Below are 26,418 nucleotides of genomic sequence, written 5' to 3'. Positions count from 1 at the left end.
GTGGCTCCAGAACCTGGAGCGGTCCCTGGTGTGGAGCAGATGCTCAGAAGACACCTTTTCAAGAACTGAGGCGCCTGTCACAGAGCTGCATGCTTCAGTGCCCTTGGGGCGGGAGGGGTGTACTCAGGTCTGACTGGCCTGGTTATCTGTTGACAGCCCACTGCAGGTAGGAAGTGGTAATCGCCAGCAGAGGTGGGGCTCCTCACCATGGGACAAGTGGCAGCTGAGGCCCTGGCAGCAGGAGAGGGTCGGCACAACATGAAAGGAGATGCAAGAACTAAATAACAGGGGCGCCTGGATGGCTCAGTCGGTTGAGCGTCCGACTTCAGCTCAGGTCATGATCTCACAGTCTGTGAGTTCGAGCCCCGCGTCGGGCTCTGTGCTGACTGACAGCTCAGAGCCTGGAGCCTGCTTCGGATTCTGTGTCCCCCTCTCTCTCTGCCCCTCCCCTGCTCATGCTCTGTCTCTCTCTGTCTCAAAAATAAATAAAAACATTAAAAAAATAATTAAAAAAAAACCCACTGTGGTTTAGGATGCTTCCGCAAGGTGGCCAGCAACCCGACCCCATTTCAGGAGGTCTGTGTGCGCGACCGTCTGCAGCTCCGTGCCTCAGTTTCCCCATTTGAAAAATGGTGAAAGTGACAGTCCCCACGTCGTAGGCTGTGTTGAGGATCAAAGAGATAAAGTGTGTTTAGAACATTGCCCGGTATTCAATAAATGTGAGCTATGTATTTTATATCAGGGTTGGCTGGCCTATAAAGGGTTAAGCTGCAGTAGGCGTGGGAGGGTCCTGCCAAGTGAAACATCCAGTTCCTGAGGTTGCACATACATGTGTTGTTACTTTGCTGGTGGAGGAGGAGGTGTAAATTAACACTCAAAAGTGATTCCTCCAGAAGGCTGGGGAGTGGTGCACGTGGGCTCAGGAGAGGTTGCTACTTGTTTTCTCTTAGTCAGGAAATTCTTCATGCAAGAGATGGATGTCAGGCGCTTTCTAATTAAGGGGTGGGGGGAGACGTGCCAAGGGACGGGGCATGGCGGTGCCAGAGCGGCTGCAGGAGGCGAGGTTCCGCGTCCCCTGCTCGGAAGACCTTAAACCAGGATGCCGCTTGGCAAAGGAGGGCCCCTGTCTGGGCGGACGCTCAGGGGTTTAAGCCCCCTTGCGGTTCTGTGTGTTTGGTTTTAGGCAGTCGTAGGAATGGATGGCTGAAGGGAAAAGGGGTGCTTGTCCGTGAATCCTATCCGCCTTCGGCCTCCCAGAGGTGCTGGCTTGGCCAAGGGGAGAGACTTGGAATAGTTGGGGGAGAACTTACCCGCTTTTGACAGTCTTTCAGTTAGAAGGTTTGTGCTTAGTACACGTATTTGCACTTGGACATTGAAAGTAGGAAAGAAAGCAAGGCAGAACGGTTTCTCCAAAAGCTCTGATATGGTCCTGTTTCTCCATGTTTCACTGTAGATGGGGTGAAAACTTCCAGAAGCCCTCCAAAATGTGTTGATACCTTTTCACAAGGATACAAAAGGGGGGGGGGTGTGAGGAAGAAGCAACAGGAATTAAATGGTATTAAATTCAGCGAGTGTGAGTTTTATTTTTGCTGTGTTGTCTGGTTCATTAATTCATATGCTCATTAGAAAGCTTTCTGTCAAATGGTATATAAAAGCATCATTTACATTTTTTTTTCTCTAAATTTGGGGCTTGTAATCGCTTCTGTAAAAACTCGTGGGCCAAGACCGGACCTTGTTGGGAGGTCCGGGAACGGCGGTGGTGATGGTGCGGTCAGGGTGTGGAGGGGACTGACCGCTGCCCCGCACTCCATGCCCTCTCGTACCTTCTGCATTTTGCCTTCTGCACGAAATCCCATGACGGCATCGTTTCTTTGCGAAAATCAACCTTAATTTATGGCATCTCATACGGGGGTGTAGAGGGCGGTTTACACTTTCCAGTCTGTAGAAACCTGCACATTGCTTATTTGTCTCACCAGGCCTTAAGATGAGCAATGAATTACCCGGGGGAAACTTTGCAGTTGGGCCTGTGAATAATCAATCGGCTCTGTAGCACTCATCGCCTTGGCAGAGATAGGGCTTTATAGTTCAGCAAAGCGGCCAGGTAAGGGAATTAAGACATGTTTTAAGGTATAAAAACACCTTGTAAAGGAGAAGGCTGTGTATACCATCCAGCGCATGTTCTCTCCATGCCCGTCTGTGTGTTGTCTGAATACAAGGGATAACTTGTAGAATACGGGTTTTGGTTTTTTTATTTTTTAATTTTTTTTAATGTTTATTCGTTATTGAGAGATAGAGACTGAGCATGAACAGGGGAGGGGCAGAGAGAGGGGAAAACAGAATCCAGCAGGCTCCAGGATCTGGGCTGTCAGCACAGAGCCCAATGCAGGGCTCGAACTCACAAACTGTGAGATCATGACCTGAGCCGAAGTCGGACGCCCAGCCGACTGAGCCACCCAGGCGCCCCAGAATACGGGTTTTTTTTTTCTGAATGTGCAAGGACGTCAGACGTGGTAGAGAGGAAGCACGGGCTCTAAACATGGCTTGATGAGAGGTGGTTAGCGCCTAAGGTCCTTTGTCTTTTGCTGCCCAGCCACAGGGTCCCCCTGGGGATTTATCACGTCTTCCTCTCCAAGGAAGGCCACATTTTCTGCTTTCGCATTCAGATGAGATTGGACTAGGAGACTGTCTTTGGGGTTTCCGGCCTTAAGCAGGAAGTTAGTGACGTTCCATGATTATGGAGCTACTAAAGAGCTCCGTGCGGCTTGGTGTCCATACCATAAAAGTGGGTGTGGAGTGGGAATGGTAGTAATCTGATGTAGTAGAAAACAGATGGTTTGGTGTTAGGTTGGTGCAAAGGTCTTGACTAAGAAGTGTCCCCTTGTGTGTATTAGTCCAGAAATGATGAGCCGGGTGACTACTGCAGCCAGGGGGAACACAATGGCTCCTGTAAGAAAAAAAAAGAAGGACCTGGTAACCAGCATCCCCACGGTCCACCACACTCTCACCCCTTCCCCCTTAGGAGTCTTCCAGAAGAGCCCGTGCTGGTCAGAATTGTGCGTTCCCTGAGTGCATCTCAGGAAAGAGTGAGGAGTTTGGACCAAGTGTTTCGAGGTCCCGCACGGCACTTGTGGATGTTTACCCTTGGGCAAGGGCAAGAACTTTCCAGCAGGGGCAGCCGGCCACCGGTGTCAGGCCCTTGGCAGCAGTGTCCTCGTGTGCGGGGCGTCTCCTGCGGAGGTTCTGGAATGTCGGGATAGGTCATGAGCAGCCCAGTCCCACGCTATCTCACCAGGGAGGAAGCTTGAGAGACGTGATTTTTCCCAGGACTCGCCAGCCATACACGTCAAAATATATACAGCCCCCATCAAAGGAAACAGAAAGCAAACTCCCCCGTTAAGCCACCCTGCCTGAGTTTAGGGTGAGCCCTTCAGCAGCAGCAGCAGACGCAGAGCCCCTCCGAGGCTCCGTGTTGTCGTCTCCACACAGCGGTCTTCTGCTGCGGAAACGGCGTTTACGGAAAACCCTTCACCGTGTTCTTGCTTCTGCTTCTCCCCCACCTCCTCTGAGAGACGAATTTCTCCTTAGTGGAATGAAGAAAAAAGTCTGAAAGAGAAGGGACAGGTTCTTGCCTGCTTCCTCGCATCACATGCAGAGAAAAGGGCACGCGTGACTCTTTTCCATGCTGCTTTTGACAGGCTGTGACAGGGAGCCAGTATGGGGGGTATCGAAGGGTCACCGCTTCTCCGGCGGTGGGTCTTCAGACTGCACGGAGCACCTGACGTCCAGGGAGAAATAGCAGTGGAGGGCGGAGGGTCCCGGACTCGCGTTTGTCTCCGCTTGGGGCAGCTTTCCCTTGGTGGCTGCTTCCTGGGGCAGACCCACCTGGGGACAGACGGCGGGACATTGGGCACCTTTCGCGGGCTTCAACTTCAAGGACCCCCCCCCCCCTCTTCTTCAGGGCATTCTGTCCAAAGTCCTTTAGATTTGCCTTAGTGGACGTGATCCGGCTGATGATAGAGCTTTCTGATTTAGGTATGCAGATGTGCGTATATAAAAATAACACACCGGTGTATCAGACAGAGCACACTCCGCTGTGCCACCGGGTTCATATAAGGTTCAAAGGAGGACAAAGGATGGCAAAGAGTCAAATTTGCAAAAAAAGATTTCACTTGTACAGCTGAAGTTCAGAAGTCTTAAATATCTGCCCTCTGGACAGAAATCCGATAAGGGTTGTATTACAGAAGAGGGGAAATTTTTAGTCTTTGAGTTCCAAAGGCTTTGGCTTTGTTTGAGAATGGAGGAGAGTTTGTAGGAGGGTTTACTGGAAGATTTGGGACTGCCCAGTGTGGCAATACCAGGAAAAAGAGGTGTGACCGGAGTTTGAAGCTCCCGTAGGCCAGGGCAAGGTGAGCCTGCAGATTTATCAGCCATTTCTGGAAGTCAGAGACTGTCCCTTGTCAGGACTTCGAAATGTCTTAGAATAAATATAAAGCAAATAGTGCTCGGGGCTCTTGGGTGCCTCAGTCGGCTAAGCGTCCAACTCTTGATCTCAGCTCAGGTCTTGATCTCAGGGTCGTGAGTTTGAGCCCCACGTTGGGCTCCGTGCTGGGTGTGAAGTCTACTTAAAAAAATAAATTAAAAAATAAATTAAAAAATTATTCTTCAGTAAGAAAATTTAAAAAAAAAAAATAGTACTTTCTGCCGCTGGTAACAAATGGACAGAACCAGAGGTAGTAGAGGCAGAAAAGGGCAGTGGGCTCAAGAAGAATGTCCTTCTTGATACTTGGATGGAGCCAGGGATGCTTGGGGTTTATCACCGATCTTTTGCAAATGCTATCGTGGGACGAGCCTGCTTACAAAGCTTGCTTTGTGAGCTTCTCTGAAGACAGGACTCTTGTCCAGAGCATGCCAAGTTTGACTGAGATGTTATTTCTTATGTTCTCGGTTCTCCAAATCTGGGCTGCCTGGCATTTTGGACAGGAGCAGGACGGACTTTGTGCTTGGGAGGCCCATCTGAGTTGTCTTTTTTTTTTTATTATTATTATTAAATATAATTTTCTGTCAATTTGGTTTCCGTACAACACCTAGTGCTCATCCCAACAGGTGCCCTCCTCAATGCCCATCACCCAGTTTCCCTTCTCCCCCACCCCCATTAACCCTCAGTTTGTTCTCAGTATTTAAAAATAGAGTCTCTTACAGTTTGCCTCCCTCCCTCTCTGTAATTTTTTTTTCCCCCTTGAGTTGTCTTACTTACATTCTGTGGTTCTTGTAAAGTGAGTTGCAGCCCCAAGATGGACACAGCCCCCTCTTGGAACCAAATTCCAGGAGATTCCTTGGCTCTCTCCTGGGTGTTCTCCACCTTGCCCTCCCTTACCTGGGACCGCAGAGGGCCACGCCCATGCAGGCACCGCTGCCCTGCAGTTAGTGCCTGTTCCTCGCTCCTCTGGCTGCTCCGTGCCCTCCATACCCTCTCCCACCCCCAGTGGGGTACTTGCTGCTGGCTCCCGCATTTGGCTCTGACTGTGGGAGCCATTGAGAGAGGTGCCCTGCTCCGACTAACCCTGACCCAGTTGGGTGGCAGCATGGAGTTAGAGCTGGAGTGCAGCCAGCTCACTGGCCAGAACTGCGGAGAAAGCCCAGGATGCCATCAGGAGTGGTCTGCCCTGGAGGGAGGGTGGCCTCAGGGAAGAGGCACAGGCAAAGGGGAGGTTTCAGCCCCATCTGACTGTCGAGTTCGCTGTACCTTTAACCAAAGCAGACTTGAAAAAAAAAAAAAAAAAAAGAAAGAAAAGAAAAAGGCTACATTATGTTTGGAACTTTATTGGAGTTCTAGAATTGACCTGTGTTTCACTGTGGATAGTTTATAAAGTTTCATGTTGGCATTTAAATTTAGGTCATTAATTTCAAAGATCAGCCGTGGATACAAGGGCAGGGACTCTTCTGACCTAGAGCTTCCTGGATGACTTTGGGTCCCAGACAGACCTGGGTTTCGACTTCCGCTCCAGACACGGGGACCTGTACCCAGCCTCGTTCTGCTCTTCCTTCAGGCAGATCCCAGCTCCCAGGGCGTCTGAGAGCCCAGGCAGTGGCTGACCCGTGCTCTCAGCTGCACACTTGGCAGTCGGGCAGTAGATGTTCATTCCCGGTGTAGATCACTCCCTATTTTTCTGTTTGCCTTCTAATGGTGGTAGAGATGGTGCATTTGTTGTCCAGGAAAACCCCAGCGCACTCCTCCAACAAGGCTCCCCAGCCAGTGAACGGGTACGGCAGCCCGTCAGTGCAGGTGTGTGGCAGACGGCCCTGAGCAGCTCAGCTCCCTTCCAGCGTGGACACTGTGCAGGTCCACAAAGTACAGGTTTGTCAAAGGTGGTATTGTTGGTGTGCCCTTGGGAAGTAGGGAGAGTTTGGGACCCTGGGAAACACGTCAGTTGCATTAATTCCCAGCTGTGAGAGAACTGGTCAGTCTTATCTGTCGGAGGCAGTTGGCGGTGCTTTCCACCTGCAGAATGCATAGCGTTTCCTGCCTCTGCTGGGCTCACGAGTTAACGCTCTCGTTTACGGCTGCAGTAGGCAACATTAAGCGTCAGTGATGTTTGGTGAAGATGAATACCAGAAAGCGTATCTTCAGCTCTGCCTGGGGAGCTCTGGAGCCCTTGCTTGGAAGTCGCAAGGCAGTGGCAGGCGGCCAGAGCTGGCACCAGTGTCCTCCGTGTCGGGACGCAGATCTATTCCTTTGGACCAACTTTGAGAAAATTAGTACTGAGAACGTAGACTCCGTCTGGCATTTAAACCTTTCAGGTGCTGGTACGAAAAACCTTTGGTTTAATTTGTACATAAACTTCCTTCGAGCCTACGTCTTCTAACTGTCATTAAATACCTGAAGTCTGGAGGCAGAGCTATTGAGCGTTTGTTTTATGCCGGGAGTTAGCATATCCATAAGCTAAGTACAGCTTTCACTTTGTCCAGGCAAGGTTTGTTTGTAAATTCTAAATTTGGGGCCTTTTAGCAGAATGGAAAGTTCCACAGTAGCAAAGCAAATAAAGCGTTCTTTTTAAAAATTCAGAATATACTGGGGATTTATCCCAAATTAGAAGCAGTATACATACGGTACTCTTTATGAAAATATATGTCATTTTTTTTTTTTAAGTTTATTGTTATGGTAAGGCGTCCCTGGGATTCCTTCCAACACAGATCAAGGGAAATTGGTGCAGGGTTGAAAATACTTTTATGTTTAAATAAGAAAATTGTGCTGTTTTTAGATGTTTGTTTGATTAAGCGCTCCTGTAACTGAAGAAAACAGTTGCAACGGTTACACAAAGGGGCCTAGAAAAAAAATTGCGCTCTGAACCAGATTCACTTCAGTTTGGGAGGTGGTGGCCTTTCTTCTCTGCTTGATTTATGTGAATCTTAACATGTGCTTCATCAGGTGGAGTAGCAGGTGTTTTTGTTCATTTGTTTCGTGTAGGCCCAGCACAGACCCTTGTGATTCCTAGTTCAGATAATCCTCAGCTGACCAATCAAAGAGCAAAGAATATTAGCTGGCCACTGTGGTGACACTGCCACGAAACGTTCAGATTTACCCTAGACTCGCGTTTTTGATAAACGTAAGATTTCCAAATTTAGAACAAGCTTTTTGAGAAGTGTAGAGTTTATGCATGCATGCATGCATTCGTTCATTCATTCATTCATTCAGCAAACGCTGTTTGCGTGCCTGTGGGTGCTAACACCGAGTGACCCAAGTGCTTGCCCTTCTGGGGCGTGATTTCTTGGGGTTCTCTGCAGATGCTGTGAAGGTGGAAGCAGTTGGCTGACAGCCCTTTTTTTTTTTTTTAATGATGAAGCTAACTAGAGTGAATGTCATGTTCTCACCACCTGCTTTCACCTGAAAAGTAGGCTCTTATTATTATACTAAAACTGCTTTCCGTTGCCTCTTTTTTCCAGTTAGATTCTGTGATCGGTCGTCAGTGCTCACGCCATGTTGTCTCTCTGAAATATATAATATGGTTGGTCATTCCTTTTTCCTGCAGAATCTCTCCTTTTCTGGGTCTGTTGCAGCAGGCTCCCTGCACTCACAGTATGTGAGGGGGAGTCCCCCCTCTCTGCTAGGACTGTGGAAGAGCCTTTGCAGAGAGGTAGTCTGGAAATCAGGGCTGATGGCTAAAGGCAAGAAGGTGAGGAGCTCAGACCTGAGCCGTCAACACTAAGCTAGGCTTCCTGGAGTTAGCAAATAAAAATACTGGACGCCCAGTTAAATTTGGGTTATACATAAGCACTGGCTACTTTTTTAGTATCACATTTTTTTTAACCGCAAAAAGTACTTGTTGGCATATTTGGGACACAATTATGATACATTTGGGACATACTTATACTAAAGCATTATTCTTTGTTGGCATGAAATTCAGATTTAACTGGATGTCCTGTGTTTGATCTAGTAACTCTCTGCCAAGCTGGCATGAATACCCTCCTCTGTGTTGTGGCTTCTGGCCACAAGGTGATGGTGTGGCCGGCAGAGAGATGCATGGAGTCGCACTCCTTCCTCCTAGAGGGTCCGTAACTCTTTCTGGAATTGCTCTTTTCCTATTCACTAGTGTGATGCTCCCTCCTTGTCTCCCAGGGACAAGGCCTCTCCCTGTCAACACTCACCTCTCACAGGGAGGCCTCCGTTTCGGACTTGCACACGTCCAGCTGTTTGCGGGTAGGCCTCTGGGCTCTGATGGACACACAGGTTTGATCTGAGGTTATTTTGACTCTGTGAGTGTACACGTTTTATCAGCAGTATCATCCCAGGTAAAATTTTGATGAAAATTTTTCCCTGAGTGCGCTTCAGCTCAAGTCAGTTATGTTTGTTTGGAGCGCAGATAAGCCACCTAAGTTTTGCAGTGTTCAGAAATTATTCTCATCAGGGTAAATTATTTTCCATTTCCATTTTCAGGAAAGGTTTTTCTGCACACGTCAGCCCTTATCTATAGCAGATTTCACTCCGTTTAGCTTCTGCCCCTCTTTGTTCTGTGCATCTCGTTCCATCCGTGTCTGACTTTTCCTAGATCATGGTTTGCAGAGTTGAAGTTTTCACTGAGTTGGATTCTGTGTGTCCGTGTCAGTTGTTTCTAGATGGTATCCTTGGTCTACTGTGTTGCTAATTCTCTTCCTTCATATGCTTCTAACCCCTTAGTATATTATGAACCAGAGCAGAGAGAGAGTGGCAGACTCAGACTGTCAGGGCCACCTCATCTCACCTCACCTCGGTGCTTCCAAACCCAGACTTGGGATTCGCTGCCCACTTTTGTTTCTTGACATCGCTTCTCGAGGAATCCTCAGTCTCCCTGTCAAGCAGGCTTGCGGTTTTAGAGTTCACTCTGTCTTGCTCTCACCTCCTGCCTCTGTGTTCAGTGTTTCATTGCATCCCGTTGGCCCTTCCTTCCTCCCCCCCCCCCCCCCACCTGCATCTTCCTTTCTAGTCCCACTCTCCTTTGGCAGTCCCCTCCATAGTGGTGGCTTTCAGCTCCCCAACCTTCTGTCCTTCTGAAGTCCACCTTCGTGTTCTCTCTCTACGCTTTCTCATATGTCCTTTCTTCCCTGTTAAGTTACAGGCCCCCCTAGGGCAGGGACCCCGTAGCTTTCTCTGTACCGTGCCGTTCCTAACAGAGTGTACGTGTGATGGAACGCTCAGGAAGTGCCTCTTGGATGAAGGGTCCTACTCTGCCCTGAGGGCCGGGGGCCAGGGCTGGAGGACAGGGCTTTCTGGGGCGTTAGATGAGGTGGTCCAGCTGTGGTGCCTCTTTACCTGCCTTTGGCACCTTGTTGCACACCCCACAGGTAACCTCAGCGCCGGGAGCCGGTGCCCGCCTGGCCTCTGGCCACCTGGCATCCTTCCCGGTGACATTTCACTTTGACCTTTCCTTTGAAGAAGGGTTTTGAAGCAACATTGTACACGTAAAGGTCAACAAAGAAGAGTGGATGATGTGCCGACAGAATGTGAGTTAAAAGGCAGGAAGCGAGGCTGCTTGATACAACCAGGTTGGAGGGGATGAGCAAAAAAAAAGCGTCCCTGAAATATTCTTTAATCATTTGTCTTTAGAGACGTAAAGTGGGACATGGAAAACAAACATTTCCATTCAATGTATACACAGTTTGGCAAAACAAATAACTGGGCTTTGTGAGTGTCCAGACCTCCTGGAAGGAGGAAAGTGGCCTCTTGACTGGGCATTCTTTCCCGCCTGAGTTCAGAGTGGAAGAAGTCACAGGAGCCGCCCCTGTGGTAGAGCAGGTGGAGGAAAACATTTTGTTTTTCTAAATGGAGGCGAAAACTTCCAGGTTTGGCCCAAGAGCCAAACCGGCGAAAAGGTCTCTGGCTGGTGTGGCGTTGTCCAGGGGGAGTGACACACGGCCTGAAGCATGTGACCTGCTCACTCCTCGAGGGGCACTCACTGAGCATTTCCTGGCACCTCAATGACACAACTGCGATCTACAACGGCTACGGTCACTGCCAGCCCCCAACACACACGCTGCAGAGAACTTCGGTCTTAGTGCTGCAGAAACCGGGATATTGAAGTATTTTAAAATAAAAGCGAGTGGCTAAAGACCCAGTCATTGTTAATTATGTTGTTCATATATATATATATATATATAATTAATATATTTATATATAAATATTTAAAAGAATTTTTTTAATGTTTTATTTTTGAGACCGAGAGAAACAGAGCATTAACAGGGGAGGGTCAGAGAGAGTGGGAGACACAGAATCTGAAACAGGCTCCAGGCTCTGAGCTGTCAGCACAGAGCCCGAAACGGGGCTCGAACTCACAGACTGTGAAATCATGACCTGAGCCGAAGTCGGACGCTCAACCGACTAAGCCACCCAGTGCCCCAATATATTTATATTTTTAGTAGTTTTAAGCCAATTTACATATTTCTAAGCAATAGCTCTGGAGTCTTTTAGCATCTGAATTAGAGGGTAGATAGAAATAAATCAGACTGTCAACTTATTTGCATGTTTTAACCTATATGTTTTTGTTTTTTAATTTTTAAAAATGTTTTTATTTATTTTTGAGACAGAGAGAGACAGAGCATGAGCAGGGGAGGGGCAGAGAGAGAGGGGGACACAGAATCCGAAGCAGGCTCCAGGCTCCAAGCTGTCCGCACAGAGCCCGATGCGGGGCTCGAACTCACGGACTGTGAGTCGGACGCTTAACCGACTGAGCCACCCAGGCACCCCTTACCTATATATTTGAATAGTGCTTTGTCAATTACCAAATGCCTTCATATAATAAATGCACAGTTATTCTGAGTACTTAATCTTCACATCGCTTCACGAGTTGGCTCTTAATGAGACCTCTTGTAAATTAAGGAACTCATAATAATAGCAAAGATACAGCACTTACTATGTGCCAGGTGCTCTTGTGTGCATTGTACGTTTTAATTCATTTGGGCCTCCTCAAATTCTGAAGTAGCTATTATTACTATTCTCTTCATCTTGCAGAGGGGAGGAAGGAAGCTCAGAGAAGTTACTTGCCTACCAAATTTTGAATCCAGTTTCATCTGAGATTTTCATTTCTATCTTGCCTCTGTCTTCCTCGATTTTTCACAGTAGAGAAGAGGCAGCGATGGGGTGAGGTGTAGGTGAGGTAAGTAGTATCCTTATCCCAGTTTTCAGGTGATAAGACTGAAACAGAGAAGTCAAGTGACTTGCCCAAGATCACGCAGCTAGGGCCAGACAGGCCTTCTGATTCCTCAGATCGGTGAGCAGATATAAAATCGGACATAGGAAAATTACCTTCCACTCGGTGTGACTTAAAGTCAGTAACGTAGCTTGATGGGAGTTGCCAGGCCTTCCCTCCCAGGTGCACAGAGTCCTGGCATTGTCTTCCAAGCCCAGTTTGTGGGCAGAGAATGTTCCGGAGAGGGACCACTGCACACGGCAGCCATTTCATTTTATACCACAGAGACATTGTGAAGGCACCTGCCTAGGGATTCACACTCAGGTTGGAGGTACCAGATATTTTCACCTGTTGGCTGGCCCAGGGAATGTGATTGTGTATATGGGGCTGTGAGGGAGCTTCCCTGTTAGGTCAGAAAACTTGCTGACCCTGGTCCTGACCTTGTCTTTCTTGTAACCTGATTTGTGTAATGTGACTGGGCTGGCTGCGGATAGACTGGAGGGTGGCCTTGCTGTGTTTCCTGGTGTGGGCAGGGATGGTAAGGGGGGCAGGGAGGGGATTGCTGGCCAGCCAAGAGGTGGGTTTAGGTCGGGGCCTGGCTGAGCGAAGAAGGTGGGGACGACTCTCACATCAGCCACTTAGAGCTCTGGTAAGTACCACAGACTCCCTTTGAGGCTCAGTTTTCTCATTTATAACATGAGGATTGATTGTTGATCTTCTGTGTGTGTGAAACGCCGAGGACAGTGTCTGTGACATAGCAGCTGCTCAGATTTTATTAAATTAAGTTGAAGACTTTAAAGAAAAAAGCCTTTTTGTAATGCAGCGTGTTGTTGTAACTAATCACTAGAATCTCTCTGGGCATTTTTGAGATCACGCAAGGTCTTGGACAGCTCGGGTCCAGCTCGCTTTGAAGGAGGAGGGTGAATCCGCAGGTGGTCCGTGACTCCGTCCAGCTGTGCAGTTCTAGAACAGAGGCATTGTGCTCGGAGTAGGCCTGGATGCCCACATTCCCGAGGTGGCAGAAGCAGCTGCAGTCGCCCGGAGTTCACTGCCCGTAAGGCTGGCGTCATCAGGGCTCCTGCAGGGAGCAGATGGCCATCTCAAGCTGGGTAATTGGCAGCGAGTGTAGTAAAGCCACTGTTTACAAAGGCAAGGCCAGGGTTAGGGGTGGTCCGACGGTTTTAGTGGCCTGGGATTGTGAGGGGGCCCTGAGTGGCCCAGCACCCTAGGCTTGGAGGGGCAGGAGAGGGTTTGGTGAGCACAGCTGGCTGTGTGGGGGGGAATGTTCCATCACAGAGCCGCCCGCCTCCTGCTGGCCCCAGAGAGCTCAGGGTGCACCCAGGTGGGCTCCCAGGGTGTGGTGGAGGAGGGTGGAGGGTGGCTCTGGGACAAACAGAAGAGGAAGTGATTCAGGCACTGGAGGACAGAGACCCATTTAGGTCAGCTGTGCAGGCTCAGTTCTTAAAATACAGTTGAAGTGATCGGACAGAGGCCCATTTTGAAAGGGTTTACACTCCTGGCTTCTTTGGTAAGATTCCTTCAGTTATATAGAATCCTGAAGACCCGCATGCAGGTGCTTCTAAGTCATTCAGATGTGGTATTTTGAATAATAATCTTTCTCTTCCTCTTCTTCTTCCTCCTCCTTAAAAAGAGAGGGGTGGGGGAGAGAATGACAGACTTACCAGTGAAAACCACTTTTAATTTGGGATTGATACAAAAGTGGGCCAAGTGCCGTAGTTTGCCAAGTCATAGATTTGGGCCGCTGTTTTTCGAAGTGCAGCATGTATGTGCCCTGTGAGCAATTTTAGGGAGTGCACAGACATTTTTATATTGATAGGTATGTTAAATGGTAACATAGATTAGAAAAACTAGAGACCTGATGTGTCCAGAGCTCACTACCTGTACGGCTGTAGCCATCAGGGGCCCTGCAGGAAACAGATGGCACTTGTCATTGGGTAATGGAGCTGAGTTTAATGTTTGAGTTCAGATCATTTTTGGTGGTATTCCATTTGGGAGTAATACAAAGCTTTCTACAAAATAATATTTGATTTATAAAGAGGTGGATTCCTTTAAAAAAATTTTTTTTAACGTTTACTTATTTTTGAGACAGAGAGAGACAGAGCATGAACGGGGGAGGGGCAGAGAGAGAGGGAGACACAGAATCGGAAACAGGCTCCAGGCTCTGAGCCGTCAGCACAGAGTCTGGTGTGGGGTTTGAACTCACGGACCGTGAGATCGAGACTTGAGCCGAAGTCGGACACTCAACCGACTGAGCCACCCAGGCGCCCCTGGATTCCTTTAACAAACAATGTTATAAGTAACAATATGCATGCTACAAAGATACAGCAAAAACTCCCAAAGCAGGTGTGAGAATAGACTGGTTTGGATGTATTAGATGGTCCTGTGACTCTTTCCCAGCACTGGCATTCCTTGATGGTGTCTTATTTGGGGACCATCTTACACAGATGAAAATGTTTTCAAGAAGTGCCTCAAGAACTTTTGTCTAAGTTTGTGGGAGGAAAGAGAACAGAGCCATTTTTAAGTGGAGTCCCAACTGATAACATGGCAGGTGTGTCTGGTGACCCGTCTGCCTGGCCCCCGCTTCTCCTGGGGAGAACGGTTTCCTGGGTGGGAGCCCCGTGGAGTCATAAATCATTCCCTGCACATTAGGTTTCCCTAACTGTGCTCCTGTGTAGGACTGCAGCGACACAGCCAGCTATTTAGCCCCAGGAGAACAAATTAAGTCTATCAAAGTACAGAAATTCAGAGGCCGAGGCTTGCAAGTGCTTGCTTAATTCCTTCTGGTAATCACTGGGCTGGCGCAGGCAGGCTCTTCTCTCCTGGATGTGGGCCGCCTCCTGGCCACATGCAAGGCTCATTTGTCTTCATACGCTTCTTCAGCGCTGCCGTAGGGCTGGGGACACATCCGTGGGAGGGTAGGGGCGGGCTGACACCTGCCTGCAGGGAGTTGTGTACCCAGGGCTTGTAAATGCCCCGGAGAGTAGCATGAACTCACCTGTCAGGTGTGCCTGGGCAGACAAAAGGCTGCCACCAAGCCTCGCGAGCATTCCGAACCTTCAGTGCAGAAAGTATCCCGAAATTTGTTTCCCAGGCAGTTTTCCTTCCAGCTCCCCAAGTTGGGCATGTCTTCTCCCTGCCTCACTGGTGACTTCTCTGTCCTGGGAGTGCACCTTGATGATCTCTGGAAATTCTTTGCTAGTGCCAAGAGACCTTCTTAATTTTTTACCGCCTGATGATCTTTTACTTCTGATTACCTATTAAAGCCTTCCTATTTTCTTGAGATCCTGCGCACAGAGAGGCATTTCCTGTCTCCTGTATCTTGAGTTAAAAGCTTTAAGTGTGTCATTTAAACCAACAAATGCTGCGCTCTTCCTCAGCTTTATTATTCGGTGCCCTGTCACCATGAGGGATCTTTGCTGTGCGTTAAACCTGGAACTTATGTTTGCAGTGGAACAGAACAAGAAAAGACCCAGAGCTTGCAGGGAGGGTGTATTAAATAGGAGTCGCTTTCACCTTGGTGAAACGCTCAAAGCAAAATGACTGTTACATATAATAAGTGGCTTGTGCAAGGAGGTGGAGCTCCTCTCACAACTGCAACCGGAGCTACAATTATTGATTTCCGGGGCGGGGGGAGAATTTTGACTTGAAGCGGAATTAAAGTACACGGAGAACATGCTGCTGTTGCACAGAACTTGTGTGAAAGTCCTGGAATCGGCCCAAGTGCCGTTAATAGAAAACCGCGCTGCGGTCTCTGGCGGATTGGGCTCTTCTTAGCTTTTATTATTTTTTAACGGCTTTATTGAATATACTTTAATACCATAAAGTTAATCCATTTAAAGTATAAATTCCGTGGTTTTGATTATATCCAAAGAGTTAAGCAACCATTAGCACAATCGCAGAACATTTTATTCACCCCTACACAGAAACCCATATGCAGTAACAGTGACTCCGCATTCCCTCCTCCATCCTTACCCCAGCCCTAGGCAACCAGTAATACACTTTCTGCCTTTATCTGAGACCTTTCATATAAATGGAAGAGCACAATACGTGGCCTCTTGTGCCTGGTTTCTTTCCCTTAGCATGGTGTTTTCAAGGTTCATCCATGTGGTGGCTGGTGTCAGTGCTTCACTCCTTCTAAGGGCTGAATAATATTCCATTGTATAGATATTCTGTGTTCTGTTTATTCATCATTTGATGGGCATTTTGGTTGTTTAAGCATTTTGGGGCTATTCTCAGTCATGCTGCTGTGAACATTTGTGTACACATTTATCTTGGTTATAGATCTAGGGGTGAGTTGCCAGGTCATATGGTAAGTATGTTGTTTTTTGAGGAATTTTCTTGGTTTTAAAAAAATTATGAATATTTTTTTATCGTACGTTTCAGTGGCATTAAGTACATTCACAATGCTGTGCGGCCATCGCCACATTCCTCCTCCTAGGTTTTTAGGAAACAAGCAACACCATTTCTTGGCTCCCCGAAGAGAAGTAACTTTAACTTTGATTTGGCAAAGGGAGGGGGACAGATTAGTAAAAAGCCTAGTCACTGTTCCTTTTGAGAGCTAGAATGGGTGAAGGGTCCTTGGCCCCAAACCGTAGGGTCTGTCTCTGCATGGATGCTACCGCTTTAAACAATGTTGGTTAAGACCAGCAGCGGGGAGGGGGTGTGTAACTTGAAGAAGCTGCCCAAGAACTGGGAGTAGGGGGCTAGAGAGGTGGGCTGCTGCCTGCATTCTTGGGGTGCCTCCCAGGTACCTCTCCAGGGCACACGGCAGGAGTACAAGAGGCTTATTTTCCTAGTGGATCAACAGATCTACCTGGGCTCTGACAGGTGGCCTCAGGGAATCCTGAACGTAAGCGATCACGAGTTCTATTCACCGAGTCTCAAGAGAGTGTACCAATGTAGGGCCAAAATATATGCGTATGTGTGTTTCCGGGGATCCATCATAGAACTAGAAGAGATCTTGGAGAAGGTTTGTGTAGGCCGTGGACAGTAGAGCCCCGACATCCTTCTGCCCATGCCCTGGCAGGCCTGCCCCCTTGCTCTCTCGGGACCCCCTTGTGCTCGTCCATGACTCACTCAGCTTGCATGTTGCTCACCCCCTGTCTGAGGAGTGCCTGCCTTCTTCCCTCAGCCTTGTCACGCCTTCACCTTGTCCGCTGCCTCCCCGCACCACTCCATCCTGGGTCTGTTGCTCCGAAATTCCCCCATGCCTCCTTTCTCTGCTGCCTATTTGGAGAATGCCCTGTAATGTTTGTATTGTATTCATATGTTTCACCTCTTTTTTTTTTTTTTTTAATAATACGTCACTTGCTCACTGGCAAAGACTATTTTTTTAAACTCTTAAGGTTCAGTTACTGGCAGACAGAAATATCGAATGACCAAAGTCAGGGTAGGTGCCACAGCCTACCCCCTCAGCTTGTTAACGAGATGATTCTTTTAAAATATTGACAAACCATGTAATTAAGAGCCGATTATTCACACATCAAACAATTGTTCACTTGAACTGGAGAATTTCTTAAAATAGCAGCTCCCCCTGGCTGCATTTATCTATTTGTGTAGCTCATTAGCTGTTTGGCAGAGAAATTTCAAAATGCCACGTAGGAACCAGTGCATTTGAAGAACAGTATGAAATGAAGAGGAAGTATTTCTGAAATATGTCACTTACTCAGAGACAGTCTCCCAAGAATGTATTTACTTTCAAAAGTGCATGATACATTTATGTGGATAAATATGTTTATTGTTGTTTTTAAACAATTGCATGAGCCTCACAGTAGTTTCCTCTTTGGAGAAGTGAGGAAACTAAGATTCAGAATGATTTGCCCCAACTCACTCACCTGGTCAGCATTTGAGCAGAGATTGAAACCAAAGTCTGTCTCCTTGAAAACCTCTGTGTCCTCATTCCTTTGCATGTCACTGTTAAGCGGGGGATCCTCCTCATGTCTAATTAAAGTTTTGCTGTAATTACGTTATGGCCCATTGCCCTGGGGGACCTATTATAATCTCATGTAGCGTTTCAGTAGCATTAAACATAATGGAGCATCCAGGTGGGTTTAGAGTCGGATGCGCCAAGGTTTGAACCAAGGCTCCGCTTTATAACTACTTTACACAGCTGGCTTGCCCTAAGTGAAGGGGGTGTGACAGCTGTGTAAACTTCAAGGCCTGGTTTGAGTGTTAGACGAGGTTGTACACATACATACAGTGCCTTCCACGGGGGTGTCGGCACATGGTAGACGTTTAACATGAACGTTAGCCATTCTTACCGTTGTTATTGCTTATGAGGGGTATGGCTGGCTTCAGATGCGTGTTTGTTACTCCAGACTCAGAGGCAGAATTCAGAGGCTGGTGGGTGACAACTGGGAAGGGGGTGGGGGGAGTGGCTGCCTGGAGCGTCACTTCTTCATGCCTGCCTTCAGTAGCCTGGCTCTTCCTCCCTCCCCCATTCTCCCCTCTCTTTCCTGGCCTGATCAGTGTTTCCTGTGACAGCCTGGGAGGATTTCTGCATCAGATGTTGGATTGGTCCCTTCCAACTCTTAGAACTCGTGATTTCATTTTTTGAATCTCAGGCATTAAAAAAATAGATGTCCATGGCTCCTTGGAGGGCAGAACGTTTCTGGGAGAGGGAGAAATGACCTTCCTCATAGGCTGGACGCTGCCTCATCTCTGTGCTTTCTCGGAACCACAGGGTGGAGATGTCCTTCCCACTCAGACACTGAAACAGTGTGTTTGGCGTAACAGGAGGACTTTTTAGTAAAGTGGCCGTGGGCTCTTTCTGTTGTCCTGGTCACTGCTGTTCGGAGCTTCTGTGCCTGCCCCGTGACCTGGGGATGAGGCATTCTCCCTGGGGGACCTTGTGAGCGTGGTGGGGCTTAGCTGGTTGGCTCCTTTCCCTCACAGGGACCCTGCCTGGCCGTCCCATCAGCCCTTCAAGGTTTGACCTTCACCTTCCAGGCAGAGTCATCAGAGGGCGAGGGTCTCAAGCCTTCTACAAGATACCAATTCACCCTCAGAAGTGAGAACTCAGATTAATAACGGGAGCATGTCTTAGTCCACACGGTGTTTTTTAATCGTTTACTTTTTCCCGTCGTCTCCTTGCCTCTTAGGCAATTATTCTCAATTCTGGTTTGGGTACCCTGGAGCGTTCTCCAGGGATATGGTGACAAGGTTTTGCTCTCTTGTGAATATGTGCTTGTTTTCAGACATTGTAGCTTTTGTTTTTTTTTGATAGAATTATTAAACCAGTTCACTTAAAAAAGAAAATCTATGGAACACTTTGCGGTCTGCAGTTTCACACATAAGGCAGGCTTTCTCCACCCCAGTGCTCCCGAGCCTCTCTGTTGGAAGGCTGTCCGTGCAGCAGTCCTGGCCTCTGAGCACTAGATGGCAACACCTGCTTCCCTCCGCTGTGGCCACCGGAAATGTCTCCAGGCACTGCCTGATGCCCCTTGGTGGGAGCAGAGTCACCCCTGCTTGAGAACTGCATCCTGTGACCTCTGACTGGCCCCCGCCAGCTTCTCCTGCCACCCCTCCTCTTCCCTTGGCATCACCAGGAGACACGGGCCGATGGGGAAGAGCGCCCTTCACTGGCCCATTGCAGCGCAGAGCAAAGAAGGGGTTTGTGGCCTTTTCCCGGAGTCTTTTGTGTCTCAGAGGAAGGTTGAGTCATCAAATTGTGAGCCCAGCGGTCTTTTCCTTGGTGCAGAATGGCTGGAGTAATTTTCGTTATCGAAGGATAGGGGGTAGGATAAATGTCTTGCTGTTACTTCCTTGACCATGTTTCCTTTAGAGTTTGTCATTTTTTCCCCCAGTAAGTTTTGTAGAACCAGAGTGTGCGGTCTTTCGAACAGCATTTATGCTTAAGTGCTATTGCCGTCTCAGGGAGTAGACAGAAATTGGTATAGGTCCCAAATACAGGTGGGATTAGGACGGACGTTGGAAATTGGAAGAAGAGGTGAGTCACTCACATTCTGAGATGGACGCTGGAATCTATTCTGCGAGTTTTCCTGGGGAGCTGCTGAGTAGCAGCTGTAAAGCCCATGGTCACGGGTAGAAGACACCCCCCTACCGTTGAGGAGCTGGTAAGCCAGTGTGTGTTGTGCTCCCGTGGAGCTGTGGAAGTCAGGAAGTGTGGGTCCAGTGGAAACATAGGAGAACATAGTATTTTGGATGCTGGTACCCTCCAGATCTGCCCCTTGAGGGTATGTTGTTTCAGTTAATAAGGGTCTGATCATTTCTGGGTAGATCTAAAGTGCGGGTTGAGGCTGGGAGGCCGAAGGAGAGAAGGGATCACTCCCATATTCCTGTGGTTCTCTCAGCGGGTTGCAGGTGCAGCTGGGACAGTCCGGACTGTTCTTGATGCGGTTCCTACAGTGCCCACGCAGCAGGCTCCCCAGGGACCAGGAGACGAAAGTATGAGAGCCTCTGAGCTCAGTTCTGGATCCTTTGGTGATGCCTGGAAGCCTGCCCTGCTGGTTCTGGGGACACTGCAGGCTCCTTCCTGTACTTGGGGCTTTGGTTCCATCCTCCCCATCTTTCCTGGAGCAGAAAAGTGGTTTCTGTTTAACTACTCAGCCTCTTAGCCTGTGCTCCCTTTTAACCGACAGAAATCTTACGCTGAAATTTGAAAACTATTCATGCCAAAGAAAACAATTAATTATGATTTGCTTTTTTCAACCACAGATGCTCCCCTTTCAGGATTCTGACAGCCCACACATCCACTGGGGAACTGCCTCGGGCGTCCCATAGGTCGCTGGGCCTTCCCAGAGGAGCTCCATTATTGCCAGCGTTCTCGGCGAGAGTCTGTGGACTTAACAGAAATCCCCCGATCGCCTTGAACTGTGCTGTCTGTAGCTTTGTTCCTTACAGTAACCATAACATCTGACCTTCCGGTGTGTAGTTGGGGCTCATCTTACTTCTGGTAATTTCATGCAGTTGCTTAGGAAACCGGAAGCGTTCTTCCTCCAGTGAATATTTCGTCCATCCTCAGTTTTCAAAGAGGTATTTCCAGTGATAGACTTTAAGAAGTCAGAGATTTTGGTCCAATAAAGGTCACTGCCGCCTCTCTGGTTTCTGAAACTGTATCTAGCACCCAAGACATTTGTGGAATGAATGGAATAAAATCACATTCACAGGCAAAGCAGGTACTTAAGTTGCCAAAGAGCTGGGGGTTGTGTCACATAAGTGGGAAAGCATTTTTAGTGGTTCATCAGTGTACTTAATGAAAAGACCTGATTCCCTTTGATGTGTAAATTACTCAGTGGAAGTATGTTTGCTGGTGTTTCCATGTTATTTTACGTACATATTTCCCGTCAGTGTGCCAGGTGCCCCCCGTTACCCAGAGCCACATGGTGTCATAGCCACACCCTTTCAGTGAAGCTTGTCAGGGGTGGTGTTGAAATGTTGCTTGCTGTGTTTATGACACAAGTGAAATTGAATCCTTAAGGTCTGAAGTGTATGTAGCGTTCTCCTTCCTTGGTAAAAAGCGAGTCGCCAGATCTGTAGGAGTAGAATGATCGGTTGGAACATTCTTGGATTAAAGAAAAGCAGTTATAATGAGTTTATTTGCTATGCATTCCAACCCCATTAATCCTGATGAGTTCAGCCTGGATTAACGTATGGCATGCTTTTCTTCCGGACTTCCAGCTTGAGCATTAACTGCTTGTATACCGCGACAGGAGAATGGGAGCAGAGTGGGGATCCCCTTTAGGCTGCTTCATCATGCCCAAAGAAGCAGGAGAGGACCTTGTGCGATGTGAGCATATACCCAGCTTGGTGCTGTGTTCACTTGATTGGGCAGCCCATAAGGGAGCGGTTCTCAAGCTGTTCGGTCCCAGAACCGCCTTGTGCTCTTACAGACTATTGAGGACTCGAAGGAACTCTTGCTTATGTGGGTGGTATGTATCAACATTTATCATCTTACAAATTTGAGTTGGGATCAGCTTCAAATATTTACGTACTAATCCATCTAAAAATGACAAGAAGCCATTTTCTGTTAATGTATCATTTCTATGAAAAATAACTAGTTGCTAAATAATTTAATGGGAGTAGTGTCATTTTACATATTTACAAATCTCTTTAATGCTCAGCTTAATAGAAGGCAGCTTGATTGTTATGTCTAATTATGCATCAGTTGGTTTTGATGTCTGTTTTAGCTGAAATATATAAAGAAAATAGGCCTCAGGTAGATACTTGGAAAAGGATAGTAGCCTTTTTGGATAATTATGAGTGTTCTTTTTTTTTTTTTTTAATGTTTATTTATTTTTGAGAGAGAAAGACAGAGTGTGAGCGTGGGAGGGGCAGAGAGAGAGGGAGACACAGAATCCGAAGCGGGCTCCAGGCTCTGAGCTGTCAGCACAGAGCCCGATGCGGGGCTCGAACTTATGAACCTCGATATCATGACCTGAGCCGAAGTCAGACACTTAACCGACTGAGCCACCCAGGCGCCCCTGAGTGTTCTTTTTCGATACTGCACAAAAACTTGAAAGGAGGTAGTTGGTTCCACAGTGGAATCTAAAACCATATTGACAGGCTTTTTGTACTTGAAAATGTGTCTTGTTTTGTACTTTTTTCAAAAATTACGCTTTGTACTTTGAATCAGTCGTTTGTCCATGTTTCAGTGAAATACTGTCTTACTGAATTATGCAGATCTTCAAACGTTGACAGATTTCATCATGTAATTGTTTTCTAAAAATCGCATTTGTTAACATCACCAGTGTCATCAGAAAACTGTTTTAAATTTTGGGAATCTTTTGAGTTCTTGGTGACGGATGCAAGTTTTCCAAAATTCTATTTTTTTTGTTTTTTGTTTTTTTGTTTGAAAGCTCAAATTTTATCGTTGGCAGCAAGCATTGTTAGTTATTTTCCTTCTAGCTTCTGCTCCTTTTATTTCAGAGTTTTATTCCTAAGATACAGATCCGATCATGGCTCTTGGCTGTCTCTCCCTTCCCGGAAGGACAAAGTGTAGTTTTCTTGGCTTGGCCACAAGGACTTGGATGAATTTGCCCCCATCTCCCAGCACTTTGATAGTTTCCAGCCTTGTTTCCAGCCTCTGTGTTTTTTTGTTTTTGTTTTTTCATTGGCTTAAAACAGCACACATTTATTGCCTGACGGTTCTGGATGGAGGTCAGAAGTCCGAAATACATCTCACCAGGCTCAAGTCAAGGTGGTGGCGGGGGTGTGTTCCTTTCTGAGGACTCTTGAGAGACAGTCTAGTTCCTTGTCCCTCCCAGCCTGCCTGCCTTCCTTGGCTCCTGGTCCCCTGACACATTCAAAGCCAGCAGTGGCTGATGGTGTCTTTGTCACATTGCATCCCTCTGACACTGACTCTCCCGCCCCCTCTTCCACCTGGTGGACCCTCGTGACTACATCAGGCTCACCACAGGAAAATCTTCCCATCTCAAGGTCAGCTGATTAGCATCTTTATTCCTCTTGCAACCTTAATTCGTCCTTGCCGTGTAACCTAACATATTCACCAATTCCTGGAATTGGGATTTGGATGTTTGGGGTGGGGGGGACGGTATTATTCTGGCAGCCACATTCAAGCCTGTCTAGTTTCACAGTTCAGTTCCTGCTGTGTATATGTTGGCTAGACTTGTCCTTTAGGGCTTCACTGCAAAGGCCTTTCCTCAAGTCTTCAGGTGGGGCCACCCACTTTCTCTTCAGCCAAGACAGAGACTCGCATATGAGCCACACTACCTCAGTGCCCTTGTCCCCAGTAAGGCATCTGTAGGTCAGTCTCCCCTGCGGGGCCGTGACCTTCTCAGTGCCCTTGTGGTACCTGGCATATGATAGAGAAAGAGCAACACGCTGTCAATTTGGGGCGTTTGATTCTGGGCCGTGTTTTAGATGCCATCGACTGCATGTTCAGTGTCTTCGGTGTGATAATGGCATTGCAGTTTTGCCGGAGATGTTGTTCTTAGGAGTTACCAAAATAGAGGTCAAGTGTCACGGTAGCCATTATAGCTCACTATCAAATGGTTCACGAGAAAAGTTTCTATAAAAATAAAACGAACACGGCAAAATGAGAAATGTCGGTAAATGTAGATGAAGGGTATGTAAACGTTCCTTTTGTGTTTCTGTAGGTTTTCACATTTTGCAAATAGCGGAAAAGAACGAAGCCTTGAGTACAATGAGCGTACAAAAGGTGTGGGTCGGGATAGAGTAGGATCTCCGTGGTTGGAAATCTGGTTTGCTGCTGTGGAAGTTCCAAAACTCTGTTGATTAGCGTCTTGATGTGCATCCTTGGTGTAATGATAATCTGCTCTGGGTTTCATTAGTGCAGATCACATCAGGAGACTTTAATTAAACCTCTCCAGCTCCTGGGTGAGCGCGCGAGTGTGTGCAAAGTAGAAGTGGTAGGATTGAGGAGACAGAGGACTTTATATCAGCAGAGGTAACTTGCTTTCGGATGGGGGGACTCCGGCCACTCGATCCCATTCCTTGTGGGACTGCAGGCCACTCCGCTAGGCTCACGGTGACAGCGCGCGTTCTACATTTAGAGCACCCTGGCCCATCCTGAAGTCTCCAGGGCAGGCGTACGTTTGTGCCCATCTGTCAGCTGGTTCAGAGAGTCTTTGGCAAGATGGCCACTCACAGGTGGAGTCTGACTGTTTCCTGAGGGACCCAGATAAGACTTTCTGCCCCCGCCACTTTCAGTTCTCAGTGCGGTTGTCAGAGGTGGGGGGGGGGGTGGATTCTCTCCCCACACGGCTTTGTGCCTTCCCACCTACCACCCATCTACCTTTGTGCCCTAGGTCTGTGGAGGGAGTCTGTCTGGGTGATGCTTGTTTGAGATTTGGTCCTTGTTGGTGGAGGTCACATGGTAAGGTCTCTGGTTCGGAGGACGTCTCATCCAGTTTCCCGTCTTGTCCCCTGCCCAGTGGTGCTTCACCATATGCCTGTTCAGTCCCCGTGAAGGGACTCTTACCTGCCTGGCCTCTGATGCCACCTACCTTTGCTTGGTGTTGTAGGTCGGGTGTCTTTTCTGACTCCGAGCTGAACAGAATCATCCCTCGCCTCACAGCCACAGGCATGGAGGTTCTGGGGCCCAGGTGGGTGGCGCCTAACGTCTCTTCTTTGCTTCCCAGGAGCCAGAAGCACCCATCTCATCCCTCCTGAGACGTCTTTGCTCCAGGACCCAGGCGATCCTCGGGTGACGAGGTGACAAGTCCTCACATCCTGTTCCAGGTACAGTCTGCCCATCTGCACGCTGGCAGGGTGGTCTCTTGGGCACTAGAATGGATTGCCCGTTTAGCCTTCAGTTGGCTGTTGACTTTATAAATTAACTGACAGCTACACCCTGCGTCATCATCTTTTAAAGCTTATCTATCACTGCTCTGCCTCTTCAGAGCCCTTAGCAGTTCAGGCCCATCCCCTCGTCAGAAAACGCGAGTGCCCCTTCACTTTTGCGGGCTTATTAAATTTCTGCATTTCCTTGAGACAGAACTCCCAACACCCTGCCCAATGCAAGGCTTGGGAACTGGGGGGGGGGGCGGGGAAGACCGACATCCCAGGTGAAATCTATGTCCATCAGGGCAGCTGTGGAGAGAGGATCTGCTGAAGCCTGCCACTCACTCCCGGTGTGGATGCGGGGCTGCTGCGTGGTGTGTAGCCCTTGGTGGCCCTCGCACTGGGCAGCGGCCCCTGGCCTGTCCGTGCTGGTGTGCAATGCCGTGACACTGATGGTTTGCACTGCGGTGCTGCCTTTGACTCTTGGAGCCTTGGTGCTTCTCAGGGTCAAGGGCAGGCTCCAGTTTCCTTCCTGCTCTCAAGCCTTTCCTCCTGCTCCTGTCTCTTTATTCCTCTGCTTTCCCCCCTTTTACTTAGGGATTCTCCCGTAGCTTATTCTTAGGTTCAGGTGCTGTAGTGATCTATGGCCAGTAGTGCCATATGTATGGCTATATGTAGTGACTATAAGCCAGTGCATTTCAGGCCTGGCCTTAGAGCCGCAGAGTCCTGAGGGGGGCCAAGAAGCCAGGCAGGGAGGGCGGGGGCAGGTCAGGGCTAGCCAGCGGGGCTCAGTGGCTCCCATCTCTCTGTGTAAGAGAGGCTCCATTTTTATTTGATTCTTAAGTTTGGGTTTGGCAGATGTGGTTTGGGAAAGATGGGTTGTTCTACTATTAAAATACTTGAAAGCTATTACTCCTGTTAGCTTTTGATTAAAATAACAAGTTCACTGAGTATGGGCACTTCATTGTTATTGTTGCTATTTTATGCATCATCAAAAGGAGGCAGTTTTTTCAGGTGTGTGTGTTTACAAAAGAACCTGCCCTGACTTCTCTCCCTCCCTCTCACATTCTTACTGTCCTTTGCAGCCATTCATATTCTTAATTCCAAAACTAGCTGTATTAAGAATGCACACGTAGGGGCGCCTGGGTGGCTCAGTCAGTTACGCGTCTGACTTCGGCTCAGGTCATGATCTCATGGTTTGTGAGTTCAAGCCCTGTGTCGGGCTCTGTGCTGACAGCGCGGAGCCTGGAGCCTGCTTTGAGTTCTGTGTCTCCCTCTCTGTCTGCCCCTCCCCCCCCAAATGAATAAACATTAAAAAAAAATTTCTTTTAATGTTGAAAAAAAAGAATGCACACATAATCAGGGTCAGCAGCCCATGCCATCCTTCATCAGAGGAACTTTGTGGAGGATATGGCCAGCGGCCTTTGCCACAGGTAGGCGTCTTTGAGCAGTGACCTTGAAATAAGCAGGAGGGCCAGACTCCCCAAAGCTCCTACCGCATAGTTCACAGGGAGGC

At 48.2% G+C, this 26,418-nt stretch overlaps 1 protein-coding gene and 1 long non-coding RNA gene across 4 annotated transcripts in view; one reads left to right on the top strand and one right to left on the bottom strand.

Annotated features, from left to right (window-relative positions):
• Positions 1 to 26,418, top strand: part of SLC7A1 (solute carrier family 7 member 1) — a 91,620-nt gene that overhangs the window by 24,918 nt on the left and 40,284 nt on the right. For all 3 annotated transcript variants that reach the window (XM_045047977.1, XM_023250398.2, XM_003980275.6), the window contains exon 2: positions 24,761 to 24,860. The gene's annotated coding sequence lies outside the window, so the exon portion shown is untranslated. The remainder of the gene's footprint in view (positions 1 to 24,760; positions 24,861 to 26,418) is intronic.
• On the bottom strand, positions 2,446 to 5,738 carry LOC109496642. Its single transcript, XR_002152840.3, has 2 exons — positions 5,255 to 5,738; positions 2,446 to 2,944 (listed from the first exon to the last, which is right to left on the bottom strand). It is a non-coding gene; the product is annotated as an uncharacterized LOC109496642 (long non-coding RNA).

This window comes from Felis catus, chromosome A1, assembly GCF_018350175.1.
Source record: "Felis catus isolate Fca126 chromosome A1, F.catus_Fca126_mat1.0, whole genome shotgun sequence".
Taxonomy (NCBI): domain Eukaryota; kingdom Metazoa; phylum Chordata; class Mammalia; order Carnivora; family Felidae; genus Felis; species Felis catus.
Note: the sequence above shows the minus strand (reverse complement) of the source record. Positions and strands in the feature narration are given on the sequence as shown.